The 17667-nt window shown below is 41.1% G+C and overlaps 1 pseudogene; it reads left to right on the top strand.

The window, feature by feature from the left end:
* The first annotated feature begins 431 nt into the window (after positions 1-431).
* On the top strand, positions 432-17122 carry LOC148801310 (uncharacterized; annotated as a pseudogene).
* The last annotated feature ends 545 nt before the right edge of the window (positions 17123-17667 follow it).

The raw sequence follows: 17667 nt of genomic DNA, 5'->3' as shown, positions 1-17667 counted from the left end.
AATTCCATGTTGTCTGTTCAAGCATGAAACCACAGGGTATGACTGAGGGTCAGGTAAAACTTATAGCTTTTCCTTTTACTTTACGAGATAAATCAAAGGATTGGTTATAAATTCTTCCTCCCGGTTCGATATGTACATGGGATGAGATGAATAGAATGTTTTTAGATAAATATTTTCCTACATCCCGAGCTGTAAATATTAGGCAAGAAATCTGTGGAGTTCGGCAGTTTGGTGGTGAGACACTATACGAATATTGGGAAAGATTTAAACAACTTTGTGCTAGCTGCCCCCTCCACCAAATACCTGAACATCTTTTTATCCAATAATTTTATGAAGGGCTTCAGCCCATGGATAGAAGTATGGTAGATGCAGCCAGTGGAGGAGCCTTGGTGAACAAAACACCCGAAGCGGCCAGGGAATTAATTTCCAACATGGCCGAAAATTCACAACGGTTTGGCGCAAGGACAGATGGCACCATTAGACATTTTAATGATATAATTCATGCTAATTTAGAAAATCAGATTTCAGATTTAACTGCTTTGGTTAGGCAACTGGCTGTAAGACAATTGCAAACAGCAAGGGTGTGTGGTTTTTGTTCGATCCCTGGTCATCCTACAGACATGTGTCCATCACTACAGGATGGATCGACGCAGCAAGTAAGTGCCGGAGGAGGATTCCCGGGTCAGCCTCAACGCAAATATGACCCCTACTCGAATTACTACAATCCGGGGTGGAGGGATCATCCAAATCTAAGCTACGGGAACCAAGGAGGATAGCAGAAATATCAGCCCCAAATTTTCAGTCGACAGCCCCAATTTTCAGCACCTATCACAGTGCAAGGCCAACCCTCAAATTCAGGTATGTCATTAGATGAAATAGTTAATGCTCTAGCTACTAACACTCAGCAATTTCAACAGGAAACGAGAGCCAGCATTCAAAATTTGGGGAACCAAATCAGCCAACTTGCCACTTGTTAGACAGTTTTGTATGCCCTTAGTTTCAATCCGATTTGATGTACTTTTGTTTTTTAGTGTAAATAAATGAAGTACATGTTTGATTCATGTTGTTTGGTATGATTCTGTGTAAGACCTTAAAACTGGACACCTATAGAGACTCGTGTTAGTTTTAAATGTTCACAACCGTTGGATAAGTCTGGGGAGATTTATCCTGCCAAGGGTGAGACTCAAGGCACATGCAGTATGGGATTGCTCGAATCCTTGAACCGGACCAGATTTCCAGTATTTCCCTGGACCTTGGAGATAGATGGGCAAAACTGGAAAGTTACACCTGACCCCTAGACTCGATTATGACACTTCACTAGGTGTCAGATCGAGCTATCTTTGATATGCCAATCAGTGAGATCCTTAGATGGGGATCAAAACCTGGGTATGTTGGGTCAGTCTGAGAATTCATCTGAGTGGGTGATCATAGTGACAGGATCAGCCCCTTTGTCGGACAAAGGATAATGATCGGGAATGCACTTTCTCTGATGGAAACCAAACTGCAGGTAGTAGATTTCAATTGTTGAAATTTTGTTTTGCAAAATTAATATATATATATATATATATATATATGTACAGTTTCAAAATGTTTGCAAATGGTTTTAATTCCCGGGATCCATGTGAGTGGAGAGTGCGGCACTGTTCCTTGCAGCCGAGGGAGAGGTCCTCTCTTGTTGGGCAGTGCTTGATCATTAAGGGTGAAGGGATGAGAGATCCATCCTATGGACGCCCAAAGATTGCGGAATAAGGGGGCGAATTTCAAAATTTTTTCTCTCCCTTCAACTAGGAATCGCATTCCCAGTTTAAGGGTATTACACAGAAACATACCAAGGGAACATGAATCAAATATGCACTTTTATTCATTTATAATAAACTCATAAAGTACATCATTCTGATTGAAGATAAGGGCATACAAAACTGTCTAATAGCTCCCACTTGCACTTAGGTCCAATCAGGTACTAGCCGAAGTCCCATGCTTTCCACGTGTTTCTCAAACACTTTCTGTGAGAGTGGCTTAATCAATGGGTCTACCACATTCTCCGCTGCTGCTACCTCTCAACATCAACCTCCTGTTGTCACACAACAGTGGAATGGGTGATGCGCTGAATTCCAAATTCAGGAATGAACTCTTTCATTCATAAGGCAGCCTCACTTACGTCAATGTGTTCGGCTTCGGTTGTGGACTTTTTAATTTGCTACTTAGGACCCCTGTTTGCTGCTTTTCCAGCAAATAGCACACGATCTTATCGTGAAAACATATCCAGATGTAGACTTTCTATCATCTGGGTCCGACTAAAAATCGGCACTTGTATACCCTTGGATATATAGTGAACTACCGTCGAATACTAGACAAAACTCTTTTGTCCTTCGAAGGTACTTAAGTATGTTTTTCATAGTAGTCCAATGCTCCTGCCTTGGGTTGGCGTGAAATTTGCTTACTACACTCACTACCTGAGCTATGTCAGGACGAGTGCACAGCATGGCATACATGATGCTCCCTACGGCTGAGGCATAAGGAACGTCTTTCATGCCATCAATTTCCTCAGAAGTCTTGGGAGACATCTTCTTGGAGAGAGTGACTCCGTGCCTGAAAGGAACATTTCCTTTCTTGGAGTTTTCCATGCTGTATCTCTTGACTATTTTATCAATGTAAGCAGATTGGGATAATCCTATTATCCACTTTGATCTATCTCTATAGAGTCAAAGACCCAGTATATAGGAGGCTTCTCCATGATCTTTCATGGAGAATTGCTGTGATAGCCATACTTTCACCGTAGTTAACATTCCTACATCATTCCCAATGAGTAGAATTACAGAACCAAGAAGGTAACCTTATCTCCACTGTACTTTCTGTAGACACAGGGTTCATCCGGATTCTACTCAAAGTCAAACGATTTGACAGCAGAGTTAAATCGGATGTTCCAACTTCTAGAAGTTTGTTTAAGTCCATAAATGGATCTGTTAAGTTTACATACCATGTTTTCCTGACCTGCAGCAATGAAGCCTTGCGGCTGCTGCATATAGATATCTTCAGTAAGATCTTCATTCAGGAATGCAGTTTTGACATCCATTTGCCAAATCTCATAATTATGGTATGCTGCTACAGTTAGCAGGATCCTAATGGATTTAAGCATGGCCACAGGCGAAAAGGTTTCCTCATAATCGATGCCCTCTTTCTGAGTGTACCCTTTCGCCACCAGACGAGCCTTGAAGGTCACAACCTTACCATCAGAGCCCTTCTTCCTCTTATAAATCGATTTGCAACCGATTGCTTTTACCCCGAAGGGCGGATCTACTAGAGTCCAGACTTCATTGGTCTCCATTGAGTCCATCTCTGTTCTCATGGCCTCCACCCACTTCTGGGAATCTATGTCCAACATAGCTTCTGCGTAAGTCACGGGATCCTCCTCACTAGTCAAGGTTTCCACCAGGTAACTATCCTAGTCATAACCATAACGGACTGGTGCCCTGGATACCCGAGTGGATCTTCTAGGTTGGTCACTACCTGGAACTTGTGGGACATCTCCCACTGCTCCTGAGCTCTCCTCATCAAGAACAATTTCTTGACGATGGGTGTCCAAGATGTAATCAGTTTCCAAGAATTGCACATTTTGACTGCAGAACACTTTTTGCTCACTTGGGTCATAGAATAGGTAACCTACAGAGCCTTTTGGGTAGCCTACGAATAGGCAACAGCGGGTCTTGGATTCCAACTTGTCTGCACTCGTTCTTTTAACGTGTGCTGGACAACCCCAAATCTTCAAGTGTTTGACACTTGGTTTCTTTCCGGTCCAAAGTTCATATGGAGTATTCGGAACCGATTTGGTTGGAACCCGATTCAGCACATAAATCGCAGTCTCTAATGCGTAACCCCAAAAGGATATGGGTAACTCTGAGTGTATGAGAAGCGACCGGACCATATCCAATAAGGTCCTATTCCTCCTCTCTGAAACACCGTTAAGTTGTGGTGTAGCAGGAGGAGCTAACTGTGATATTATCCCATTGTCCTTTAAGTAGTCATTGAATTCGTCAGAGAGATACTCGCCACCTCGATCTGATCGAAGGGCTTTAATTTCTCTCCCCAACTATTTTTCGACCTCTTGTCTAAACTCTTTGAACTTTTCAAAGGATTCAGACTTGTGTCTCATTAGGTACACATAACTATATCGTGAAAAATCATCTGTGAAGGTGATGAAATACACGTGTTGATTTCGTGTCCCTACACTCAGGGGACCACATACATCAGTATGTATTAGGTCAAGTGTGCCTGTACATCTTTCAGGCTTACCGTTAAATGGCCGCATCATCATCTTGCCTTGTAGGCAAGGCTCACAGGTGGGAAGATCTTCTACAGTTAGAAAATCCAAAGGACCATCCTTTACCAACCTTGTGATTCGGTCAACACTGATGTGACCAAGTCGGTAATGCCACAAACACGTGGGATTAACTGTATAACGGGCTCTCTTCTTGGGGATTTCAGTTGACGTAGTTTCGGTTATATTAGTTTCTAGAGAAGGATGTAGAACATAGAGACCGTTCTCTAGTTCCCCGTATGCGTTGAATCTGTTGTTTCTTTTAATAGTAATCGTATTACTAAGGAAGACAAAATAACCATCTGCACATAGTTAAGAGACAGAAATCAAATTTCTCCTTAAATTTTGTACATAAAGACAATCTTTCAGTACAATTATTCCTTCTCTAAAAAATAACTCCACGGTTCCTATGGCCGCGGCTGCAACAGTTGCAGTAGTCCCTAGTAGAGTGTGACTTCTCCTTCATTCAGCCTTCTGTTTACCTTGAACCCCTACAGTGAGTTACACGCATGAGTTGAAGCCCTGGAGTCAATACACCAGGACGCGGAAGTTGCCAACAAATTGGTTTCTATAACACAAGTTTCGAAGTTACCTTTCTTGAATTCCAGGTAGGCAGGACAATTCCTTTGCTAGTGGCCGGTCTTCTTACAGAAGTGACAAGCATCCAATGCTTTGTCTTTCTTCTGCTTCTTGCTCTTAGTGGCTTTCTTCTGAGGCTTCTTTGCCTTCCTCTTTCTCTTGCCTATCTTGCCAGCTTCATCAAGCATGGCTACAGGCTCATCCTTTCTAATCAGTTATTCAGCTCTTTGCAACATATTGTTGAGCTCTTGCAACCTTACATTCAGCTTGTTCATGTTATAGTTCATGATGAATGGATTGAAGGAAGGAGACAAAGAATTAAGGATAGCATCTATCTGGGTCGCAGGGTCCAGCCCGGATCCAAGAGCCTCCAGTTCGTTGATGTATTCCATCATCCGAAGATATTGGTCGTGAACTTGCTGACCCTTGGACATTTGTGCGGTCATGAACTGTTTCAAGACCTTTTGTCGAGTAGAACAATTCTGCTCTTCATACATTGTCCTGAGACTGTCCAATATGTCTTTGGCAAGTTCGATCTGATCAAACTGCCTCTGTACCGGGTTGTCCAAGAAGGCAATGATGTAACACCGGGCAAGGGAGTTTTTCTCCTCCCATTCTTTATAGTCTCTCCTTCGGGGCTCAGAAGCCCTATCACCCGGACGCTCTGGGGCAGGATTCTTTGCCACTTTGTCCAGCTTTTCAGAAGCTAGGACCCAGCATAAGGTTCCTGTACCAGTCAGCATAGTTTGGGCCCTTCAACTTGTTGTCATCAAGCAGTTTTTCAAAAGATCCATTTGCCATTTTCTGATAAAAGAGCAAACATCAATCCACAACCTAATTTGATTCATGTTCATTTCATAGATATGGATTTTAATTTATGATCCATTTCCATTTATTCATCTCTGAGATTTCCCTCCTTTCTCAGTGATGGAGACTACGGGTTGTCTCTGGAAACGTGGGAAATCACATAGGGTGCATGGGGCCAACTGTTTCAGCTGCATAACCCCACTACCTTTCTATGAAGGATCATATCCACTCATCATATGAGTTTTCCCTTTGGCCTCTGTCAGACAAGGTTCAGAGCCGTTTTCAGGTAAACGTTTCTGTCCAGTGAGTGCTTACCCATCATATTCGTGAACGCCAAGGTACCGTGAGAGAGTTCCCATTTTCTGGTGAAGCCCCTCCCACATCGGTCTATGATGCCCCTATCATCTTATGAAACATTCAGACAAGCCCAACAGCAAATGGATAGCCCATTTTCTGGTGCGTTTCCTTATTACTGAAGGACCCATCCTCATGCTAATGATGGAAGGCCTTTAGAGAGTTCATCATATGAATCTCCCTATCACATGCACTCATATTAGCCGGAGGGAACAGTTAATTATGCCCTAGTTCTTATTTTAGGTCAAACCAAAGTGGCTCCCACTGACTTTCATAAAGCCAGATTTCGGTGGGCCTAAATCGGCTAGGGTTCCCCACGTAACCTCTTGATGAGGTGTGGGGCCCACCACTGAGGGAGGTCATCCAATGACCAAAAGGGACACCATGGCAATGATGTGCATTCAGCCATGGTGTGCGCAAGAGCCACTGCTGATTGAGCATGGGCCAAGTATGTATGGCCCATGTATGTAGCACATCACACATCCATACATCACATGCAGGGATAAATTGATCCAATCAATTAACCATCTATAAGGTCCATTTGAAGCCCATTTTAAATCCATAATATTAACCATTAATATTATCTAGGTATATGGGCCGAATGGTTCAGCCCATATAGCTTTAAATGTTAAGTGGGCTTTTAGCAGTTTTAACCATTTAAAACTGGGCTTTTACAGGTTGGGCTGAATTAATCATTTAATTAAACACCAATCCTTAGGACCATTAGTGGGAAAATTAGGGCTGACTTTCAGCCTTGATTAAACCCTAGGTTCGGTTCAAACTATTTGAACCAATCTTGGTTCGAATGGGTCTAGGGTTTGATCTTTAATTAAATCTTTAATTCAAGAAAATAATCTGAAATTAAATATTGAAAAAAGAAAAACCAAGAATCAGTAAGCAGGGCTGTTCACACAATCCATCCTGCAAAACAGAGGTTAGATCATAGAATGCAGTTTCACAAACTGCAAATCGCAGATAGCGATTCTCCCATCTGCGAAAATTGCTTCTTTGCGAAATCTCCTTTTCTGCGCCGCCATCTTCAATCCAAAATAAAATAAATAGAAATCCTATTTCTATTAATAATTACATCAGATCGAATACCTATACATTGAGTCTAGAAAATAAAAAAAAATATTTACAGACCAAATTAATTCAAGAACTGCAAAATCCCAGGTTCCCTACGCAAACCAAGAATTCGATCTCCTCTTGTACGAACAACCCATAAATCAAGAAAATCATAAAGAACAATTCTAAATAATAATCAGATTCATGTAAAATTAATTTCAGATTATTCGCCCATTAAGTTTGGGAACAAATTTCCCAAAACCCATATCTGCGCAAATCGGGTAGAACACCTTCTGCCCAATTGCGTAGGTTTATATCTGAAACAAACTGGTTCAAGATTTGAACCATGGCTCTGATACCACTGAAGGGATGAGAGATCCATCCTATGGACGCCCAAAGATTGCGGAATAAGGGGGCAAATTTCAAAATTTTTTCTCTCCCTTCAACTGGGAATCGCATTCCCTATTTAGAAAATCATATTATCAAGGATCATTCTGGAACCTTAAACTGAATCAGATCTGAACCAAAAGGAGTAGGAGAGAATTATACCTGATACGGAGAAGTAATATCTCCCAATGGAGGTGTTCACGCCCAAGGAAGGATCCAAAGATTGCTCCCACTGAAAATGGCGTAGTGCAGGATGGAGCAGAATCAACAGTGTTCTTCTCCAAGAACTCTGTCCTTCGCAAGAATCAGCAAAATGGTACGTGAGCACAGCTTCCTTTCAATCCTTTCTCAAAGAACTGATGTCAAGATCCAATCTTGACTTCTCCCACAACTAAAGATCAAACTGGCAAACAGGCGGCAAGAGCAGGGAGGCGGCAAGAGAGTATTCGCAGGGTGCAGAATTCTCTCTTCTTGATTTCAGCACTAAAGAAAATCTGATGTTGTGTGTCTCCTAAAAGCTGCCGCCCCCTCCTTCTTTTGTTAACCTAAAAGATCAGCTCCTAATCCAATTAGGAGCAGCTTATCCAAATCATATTTGGATAAGACTTCTCTTTAGGTGATAGGGATAAACCCTTATCTTATCTGTAGATTAGATTAGCTTTCTCCTAATATCATTAGGAGGTTTCTAGATCTTAATCATATTCAGATCTGAACTCTCTGAGTGGATAGGATTAAGACCCTATCCTATCTGCTACTCCATCTCAGAATTTGCCCCTTTAATTAACTAAATAAATAGCCCAGTTCGAAATGGGTTTTAGGCCCATTAAGCTTATGTGCTCACTTAACCTTCCTAACTGCTGCCCAGTTGGGCTTCCTTGTATGGCGTGGGACCCAAGCATTGATCTACACATCAGCCACATGGGTTCGGCCCAGCCTTTGTTACAAGGCCTGGCCGAATAAACTGTTAAAGACAGTGCACCCCCTGAAACCCATCGAATGGGCTCTATGGGCCCAACACTTATACTAAGTGGTCCCTAGGCCAAGCCACCTTGTAACACCTAGGGACTGTGGGCAGATGCAAGATTAGCCCATCAGGTATTATCCTCAATGGTCTTACACTTAACCTCTCAGCCCATAATGATCATACACTACCCGACAAGAGAGGACCTCTCCCTCGGCTGCAAGGAACAGTGTTGCACTCTCCACTGATATGGATCCCGGGAATTAAAACCTTTTTGCAAACATTTGAGAAACCATAATATATATACTTTTATATCTCATATAAAATATACTTTGCAAAACAAATCTCAACGGTTGAAATTGGCTGCTGGCAGTCTTGGTTTCCATCAGTGAGAGTGCATCCCCGATCATTACCTTTGTCCAACAAAGGGGCTGATCCTGTCACTATGATCACCCACTCAGATGAATTCTCGGACTGTCCCAACATACCCAGGTTTTGACCCCTGCTAAGGATCTCACTGATTGGTACATCAAAGACAGCCCGATCCGACACCTAGTGCAGTATCATAATCGAGTCTAGGGGTCGGGTGTAACTTTCCAGTTTTGCCCATCAATCTCCAAGGTGTAGTGCAATACTGGAAATCTGGTCCAGTTCATAGATTCAAATAATCCTACACTGTATGTGCCTAGGATCTCACCCTGGCAGCTGAGACAGGCCACCCCAACCGACTTGGTGGCACCACAGTGACAACCTTGTCAGGATAGGTCTCCCCAGACCGACCCACTGGCTGTGAACATTCTAAACTAACACGAGTCTCAATAAGTGTCCAGTTTAAGGGTATTATACAGAAACATACCAAGGGAACATGAATCCAATATGCACTTTTATTCATTTACAATAAACTCATAAAGTACATCATTCTGATTGAAGCTAAGGGCATACAAAACTGTCTAACAAAGGGATGAGAGGTTAAGTGTAAGATCATTTAGGATAGTACATGATGGGCTAATCTTGCACCTGCCCACAGTCCCTGGGTTTTTATAAGATGGCTTGGCCCAGGGACCACTTAATGTAAGTGTTGGGCCCATAGGGTCTATGTGATGGACTCAGGGGTTCACTGAGCTTTTCAGTGAATTTGGCTGGGCCTTGTAATAAAGGCTGGGCCGAACCCATGTGGCTGGTGTGTAGATCAATGCTTGGGTCCCACGCCATACAAAGAAGCCCAACTGTGTAGTAGATTGGAGACTAGTTAAACACTGAACACTTAATGGGCCAAAAGCCCATTTCGAGCTGGGCTGATATGATCACCCATCTATGGGGCGAATCTGAGATTAATGTTAGTAAATGGATAGGGCCTTTAACCTTATCCACTTTGGGAGACCAAATTCAAAACAGATTTGAATCTGGTAACCTTCTGATAAGATCAGGAGTAAGCTAACTTAATCTGCAGATAGGATTAAGATAATCCCATCTCCAAATACTGATTTGGATTGGGATAACTCCAAAAAATAGGAGGTTTCTTAATCAAGAAGAAAAAGAGGAGAAACCCTAAGAGAAGCATATCAGATTTCCAACCAAGGGTTTGTGGTGCAAGAAATTGTCCTGCAAAAGAGATTAGATCTCATACAGACTCCAGAGAGAAGAGAAGCAGTTCAGCCATCTTCGTCCCAGCAGTTCTCCTCCAGCCGCCGCCATTCCCTCTTGCAAGATTTGATCTTTGCAGCAATAGGAAATCAAGAAATCAGTTCTTGACATCAGTCTTGCAAAAATGACTGAGAAAGATTCAGTGTTCAGATTTTCCAGAGGATTCTTGCGAAGAATCCAGTGTGTAGGACGCACCCTGCTGGTTCCGTTCCACCCACAGCTGTGTCATCTTCTATAGGAGCAGATCTTGGTTTCTTCTTTGGGCGTGAACACCAACTTTGGGAGATACTGCTTCTCTGGATCAGTTATATTCCTCCCTTTTGCTTTTTGGTTCAGATCTAGTTCGATTATGGTTCAAATAGGATCCTTGAATATAGTATTTTAATTTAGGGAATATGATTCCCAGTTGGAAGAAGATACGAAAATTTTTGAAATTCGCCCACCCATTCCGCAACCTTATTGGCGTCCATTAGATGGATCCTACCATTCTTTCACCACTTCCATTAGCAAGTTCGAGGCACAGAACTCTGGGAAACTACCATCACAAACGGTAGTCAACCCAAAGGAGAATGCATGTGCAGTGGTGTTGAGAAGCGGAAAGGAGTTGCAGCCCCAACCGAGCTCACCATCGAAGGCAGCTAAGGGAGACAAGGAAGAGGAGATACACGAGTCAAACGAAGACCCCATTGAGGTAATATCCGACCCCCCTCTCCCTAAGGTTACTAATGCTGTTATACCACCTTTCCCTAGTAGGTTGGAGAAGTCCAAGAAAGAGGAATATGAGCAAGAGGTGCTAGAAACCTTCAGGAAGATGGAGATAAATATCCCTTTGTTAGATGCTATAAAACAGATCCCAAAATATGCAAAATTTTTGAAAGAATTATGCACTAACAAAAGGAGGCTACGAATCGATGAGAAGGTAAGGGTTGGGGAGAACGTTTCAGCTATCATTAAGAGGACTTTGCCGGAAAAACATGCTGATCTAGGTATGTTCACTTTACCTTGTGTGATTGGCAATAAAAGAATCGAGCGTGCCATGCTAGATTTAGGTGCATCCATTAATGTCATGCCATACTCGATTTATTGTGCTTTGAGATTAGGTCCCTTAAAGGAAACTAGGGTAGTAATTCAGTTGGTTGATCATTCTAATGCTTACCCAGAAGGGATCGTTGAGGATGTGTTGGTGCAGGTTAATGATCTAATCTTTCTAGCCAATTTTTAGGTTCTAAAGATGGAGGAGGACATGATCACAAGTTCAACCCCACTTCTATTAGGCAGGGCATTTATGAAAACGGCCAAAACCAAAATAGATGTGGATGAGGGTACCCTCTCCGTCGAGTTTGACGGGGAGATTGTTAAATTTAATATTTTTGAAGCTATGAAGTATCCAAATGAAGACCATTCGATTTGTTTGGTTGATACAATTGATTTAATTGTGCAGGAAATTTTTTAAGAAGATGTGAATGAGGAGCTTGGATTGAGCGCACAATTGGATACGAATGCCCCTATTCCAGATTTGAACCCACCCATGATGGATGAAAGGGGAGAACACCGAAAGCTGCATCCACGAGAATTAGAGAATCCGATTCAGGATTATTAAAAATAGGGAAGTTTATTTTTCTTTTATTTTTCTTTTTTTGTTTTTTTTCATTTCTAGTTTAGTTGTTTTTGCCCTTTTTTGCATTTAACCTCACATTGGGGACAATGTAAGTTTTAAGTGTGGGGGAGGGGATTTAGGTTGGAATTTAGGTCGTGTTTTCTGCATTTGCATTAAAAAAAAAGAAAAAAAAAACCTCAACTCTTTTGAAATCAATTGAAGCAATGTTCAAGGAAAATTCTTACGAACCAAGTAATGAGGTATGATCAAGGAGTACATGACTTATCTGATGTCATTTCTAGTTAAGCTAGTCCTAAATTGAGGTTTAAGTAAATAGGGTAAATACTTCCCCATTGGCACAATTGGTAGGATGGAGCATAAAATGCACTTACCGGTCAAGTAAACCAATGGTAGGATGGAGCATAAAATGCACCATCCAGCCAAGTCATCTGATAGTAGGACGGAGCATAAAATGCACCTACTAGCTAGCAATTCAAACAGTGGGATGGAGTATAAAGTGCACCTACTACCTAACAATTGAAACAGTAGGATGAAGCATAAAATGCACCTACTGAAAGTAATCCAAAAGTGAGATGGAGAATAAAATGCACTCACTTCTTCAGATGAGAGAAAAAGAAAATAAAAAGAGAGAGAAGAGAAAGAAGTTTTCCCTGATTACTACTTCGTTTGTAGTAGCAAAAATTGGATTGACTGATGAATGAGTCGTGTATGACTTGGTTGTGTTGATTTAACAGTTCACAATATTTAACCTAGAATATTTGTGGAAAAAGATGAAGGAGAGTTGAGTCTAAAAATCAAAAGAAAGTTTGTTTGTTTTTGCTTGTGTTTTGTCTTGCCCGAGGATGGGCAGAGTTTAAGTGTGGGGGGATTTGATGAGAGCAAAAACAACCCTATTTTTATCCCCTAATATTCACCCTTTTACATTAATTTAGCACTTAAGTGGATTCATTACTCTTGTATTTCGATTTAGGGAAAGAAAGAAGGCAATTGGAAGAAAACAGGGCAATTCGGATGATTTTGCACAGTTTCGGCAACAGTCAGTAATCTGGGCATAACTCTCAATTCCGGACTCTGAACTGGACAATTCAAGAGGCATCAGAGAGACGAAAGAAAGACCCACAACCTTTATGTTTTGGGTTTTGACAAATGCAGTCCGCATTGAAGACAAAACCGGGTCGGAAGTCAGAGCAAGTTCGTAGCAAAGCCCATTTCATAGCTGTAGCCCAATTCGCAGAAGAGCCTTGTAGCAGCCCAAAATATTAAAGCAGCCTAGCTCGAATTCAAGAGCCAAGAGTCCAATCTCAAATGTAATCTCCATGAAAGAGAGTCCTATCAGATTTAAATTTCAATTGTAATCCTAAAAAATAAGAGATTGAGATTACTAGATAGGATAGGATAGAAGTGGATCAGATTAGGACTTTCTAATTTTAAAAGTTAATCTCCTAAAGAGAGTTGGAGAGAACCCCTCCTCCTAAAGCTATATAAAGAGGGGGGGGGGGGGGGGGGGGGGGGGGGGGGGGGGTGGACCAGCTTTAAAAATCACTGAAGCATCCAAGCAAGCATCAACAACTCAAGCTATCAAGAAGAGCAGTTTGGCCTACTGAGAAGCAGAGCATGGAGGGATCGAAATTCATGAGCAGCTAAGCTTTCTCTTTCTGGTTCAAGGGGGGAGGTTCGATTGTGTCATAGTGAGGTTCTGTATTTAATTCAAGTTCTTGCTTTTTAATTCAAGTATTCATTGGTTCTTGTGCATATTCTCATTGGATGTTAATGTTAATTAGTCTGACAAATTAATTGATATTGATTTTCCTACTGCTATCCATGGTTCGGTGATCTGTAATTGTCACGAATAGTGGTACAAGTAGCAATTAGGTTAATATCTTTCTGGTTCAATTGTTTGTGACAGCCTTTGACCAATGTATTGTCATGTTTTAACCTAAAGGGAATCATTGGAACAAGATTCGATAATTGCAGCTATCTCAATTATTGTTATTTTTGGTTTAACTATTTTCACAAAGCTTAATGCTATTACTAGTTGATATGGAACGCTATTGTACCCAGTCGATTAGTGATAAGTGTTGATTGAATGCTGGGTTTGGTCAACTAAATTAGAAAAACACAAGGTTTATTATGGCTATCCTAATAAATCTAAGGTTAAATGCTTGAATTGCAAGACCACCGAAGTCCACCTATGATTGATGGCCAATTAACTAACCCAAACCCTTGAACCAGAATTCGGTAAGACTGATTACTTCTTGTTAGTTGAACTTGCTATTGCTTTCTTGTTCTTTTAAATTTTAGTTATTTAATTTTCCCACTCAGTTATATTATTCATTCAGCTGAGAGATTATTGTTTAGCTCCCTGTGGGATTCGGCCTAGTACCACTTTTACTGCAAACATTTTATTGTGGAACTAGCATTAATTTTGAGGGCTTCGACAATCCATCATGCGTTCTTTATTAATTCTGATTTTCCTTATTTTAAATCTGATTTTCGTTACATACACCCCCTCCATCTTTGATTCACGTAGCACATAATTTGGGTTAGATACTCTATATGGGAACGATTCCTACTCGCACTACTACATTCCATCTTTACGAGTAGAGGTTTATTTTTGGGTGCCTAGGACAGCACTTCAAAATTTGGCACCGCTGCCGGGGAGTATTGTAATCAGTTTTGTGCTTCTCGTGATCATTGTTTAGTTCTTAAAATAAAAAAAAAAAATTCCCTTTTTCTATAGATCGTTTTGATTGTTTGATTATTTTCTGTTTTATTCATTTATTTATTTATTTAATCATTCTGGGTTTTTATTTGTATTTTTTTATTTATTTTTATTTGTTTTATGGTATGTCATTAAAGATTTATTAGGTTTGCCTCAATTTAATCCTGTAACTCGATACTCTAAGAAAGGTGATTTGCAGTTCGATCCAGAAATAGAAGGGACTTTGCACAGGTTAAGGAGGGAAGCTCAGAGTCATTCCGAGGAGAACGATCCAGCCTTCGATTCTCTATCTGTTAGTGGATCTGATTTGAGTGAAGAGGACATCATGGCTGGAAATCGAACCTTGAAAGAGCAAGTTGCACCGGATTTAAATTAGCAACCCTTATGCATAACTTTTCCTGCTTTAAATGCTGATGTTAATTTTGAATTAAAATCTAGATTGATACATCTCTTGCCCATTTTTCATGGTCTTGCAAGTGAGGATCCTCACAAGAACTTGAAGGAGCTGCATGTGGTATGCACGAGCATGAAACCCATGGGGGTAACTGAAGAGCAAATCAAATTGAGAGCCTTCTTGTTTTCTCTGAAGGATTCGGCTAAGGATTGGCTCTATTATCTACCTTCCGGGAGTTACCACATGGAACGAGATGAAGAGGCTATTCCTAGAAAAGTACTTCCCAGCTTCAAGGGCGGCGGATATCAGAAAAGAGATCTGCGGAATAAGGCAATACAACGGGGAGTCCCTACATGAATACTGGGAACACTTTAAGAAGTTATGTGCAAGCTGTCCCCATCATCAAATCAGCGAACAACTACTTATTCAGTATTTTTATGAGGGACTTCAACCTACTGATAGGAGCATGATCGATGCAACTAGTCGAGGGGATTTAGTAGATAAAACTTTCGAGGCCGCGAGAAATCTGATTGCAATTATGGCGGTCAATTCTCAGCAGTTCGGTTATAGGCTTAACCCTCTAGCAAAGCATGCTAATGAGGTAAATATCTCTTCCCTAGAACAACAAATTGCAAGTCTGACATCTCTTGTTTGTCAAATGGCTGTAGGTAATATGAAAATGGTGAAGGCTTGTGGGATATGTTCGGTAGTAGGGCATCCAACTGACATGTGCCCAACTCTTCAAGAGGAGCCCATTGAGCAAGTGAATGCGGTAGGTGGTTTTCCAAGGCAACCGCAAAGGAGATATGATTCCTATTTGAGCACGTATAATCCGGGATGGAGGGATCACCCCAATCTCAGCTATGGGAATCCACAGAACCACCCAAGTTTCTCGCAATATCATCCAAATTTCTAGCAATATCAGTCGCGCACCCCCCTAGACAATAGCCAGCCCAAACTTCTGATTCAGGTATGTCTTTAGAGGATATTGTTAAATCTTTTGCCACTAATACTTTGTTATTTCAACAGGAGACAAAACAATTTCAGCAAGAGACGAGGGCTAGTATCCAATGCTTGGATAATCAGATGGGCCAGATGGCGACCGCAATTAGTCGGTTAGAGCACAAAGTTCAGGGAAATTACCCTCTCAAACAATTGTGAATCCAAAAGAAAATGTAAGTGCAATCGTTCTAAGAAGTGATGAAGAGGTTGAGACTCCAATAAGGGCATCCCCTGCATCGTCGAACCAAGAAAAGGAGAAAGACATCATTCCCAATGATGAAGTACCTAAGCGTAAATTTCCACCTCTTTCTGATTATAAACCGGTACCTCCTTTCCATAATGCTTTAGTAGGAGCTAGGAAAGATGAGCAATTCAAAGAATTTTATGAAACTTTTTGTAGATGCGAGGTAAACGTTCCACTCTTAGATGTTATTAAACAAATACCTCATTATGCTAAATTCTAGAAAGAACTATGTACACATAAGAGGAAACAGAAATTGAAAGGATGTGAAAAGGTGAGAGTAGGGGAGAATGTTTCTGTAGTCATTAAAAAACTCCCTACAAAGTGCGAAGATCCAAGTATGTTCACTATCCCCTACATGATAGGTAACACTAGAATTGAGAAGGCCAGGTTAGACTTGGGAGCTTCTATTAATGTCATGCCATATTCTATATATGCTTCTTTGAAACTTGGACCTTTGAGTAATACTGGTGTAGTGATTCAATTGGCTGATAGATCTAATGCCTATCCTAAGGGTGTAGTTGAGGATGTTCTTGTGAAAGTTAATGATTTGGTTTTCCCTACTGATATTTATGTCCTTAATATGGATAATGGTGATCAAACCACTCCTATTTTGCTAGGAAGACCATTCTTAAAGACATTCAAGACTAAGATAGATGTCCATAATGGCACACTCACCATGGAATTTGATGGTGAAATTGTTAAGTTTAATATTTATGATGCCATGAAATATCCTACTGATGATGATCCTATTTGTTCTGTTGATGCGATTGACTCTTTGGCACAAGAGGTCTTTGAACTCGAAGGGAGAGAGGGATTTGAAGTTTCCATTAGTAAACATCTTGAGAAAAAGGAGCCAATGCTGAATGCTGATTTGCAGGAAACTGTTGTAGCATTGGATAATTCTCCGGATTTACCCCAGTCAGGTAATGCTCCTAAAATTATGTTGCCGGATTCTAACAGGAGACTTTTACCCTCTATTTTGCAGGCCCCCATTCCAGAATTGAAGCCTCTCCCTAGTCACCTCAAGTGAGTATTCCTTGGAGACGGAGAGACATTACCGGTGATCATCTCTAGCAGCCTTAGCGTACCACAAGAAGAGAAGCTTGTGCAAGTTCTTAAGGAGCATAAGACGGTTATCAGTTGGATGATTGCGGATATCAAAGGAATTAGCCTGTCTACATGCATGCATCACATCTTACTTGAAAAGCAAGCAAAACCCTCCTGTCAACCACAAAGAAGGCTGAACCCACCTATGATGGATGGAAGGGGAAAGCACCGAAAGTTGCAACCACAAGAGTTAGAGGATCCGGTCTATGTTGATTAGGAAAGGGTAAGTTTTCTTTTTCTTTTTCTCTTCTTTTTTGTTTTTGCATTGATAGTTTGGTTGTTTCTGCCCTTTCTTTACATTTTACCCTACATTGGGGACAATGTAAGTTTTATGTGTGGGGGAAAAAAAGAAAAAGAAACTCAACTCTTTTGGAATAAGAGTTGATAGATTCGGACTACATCGATATCAAAATTGGGCCCGAATTCTCTGCAACTGCACTGGTGACGTGTTGAAGACATTCCTTAGCC

This window comes from Nelumbo nucifera, chromosome 3 (assembly GCF_055504915.1).
Source record: "Nelumbo nucifera cultivar China Antique chromosome 3, China Antique-T2T, whole genome shotgun sequence".
Taxonomy (NCBI): Eukaryota; Viridiplantae; Streptophyta; class Magnoliopsida; order Proteales; family Nelumbonaceae; genus Nelumbo; species Nelumbo nucifera.
Note: the sequence above shows the minus strand (reverse complement) of the source record. Positions and strands in the feature narration are given on the sequence as shown.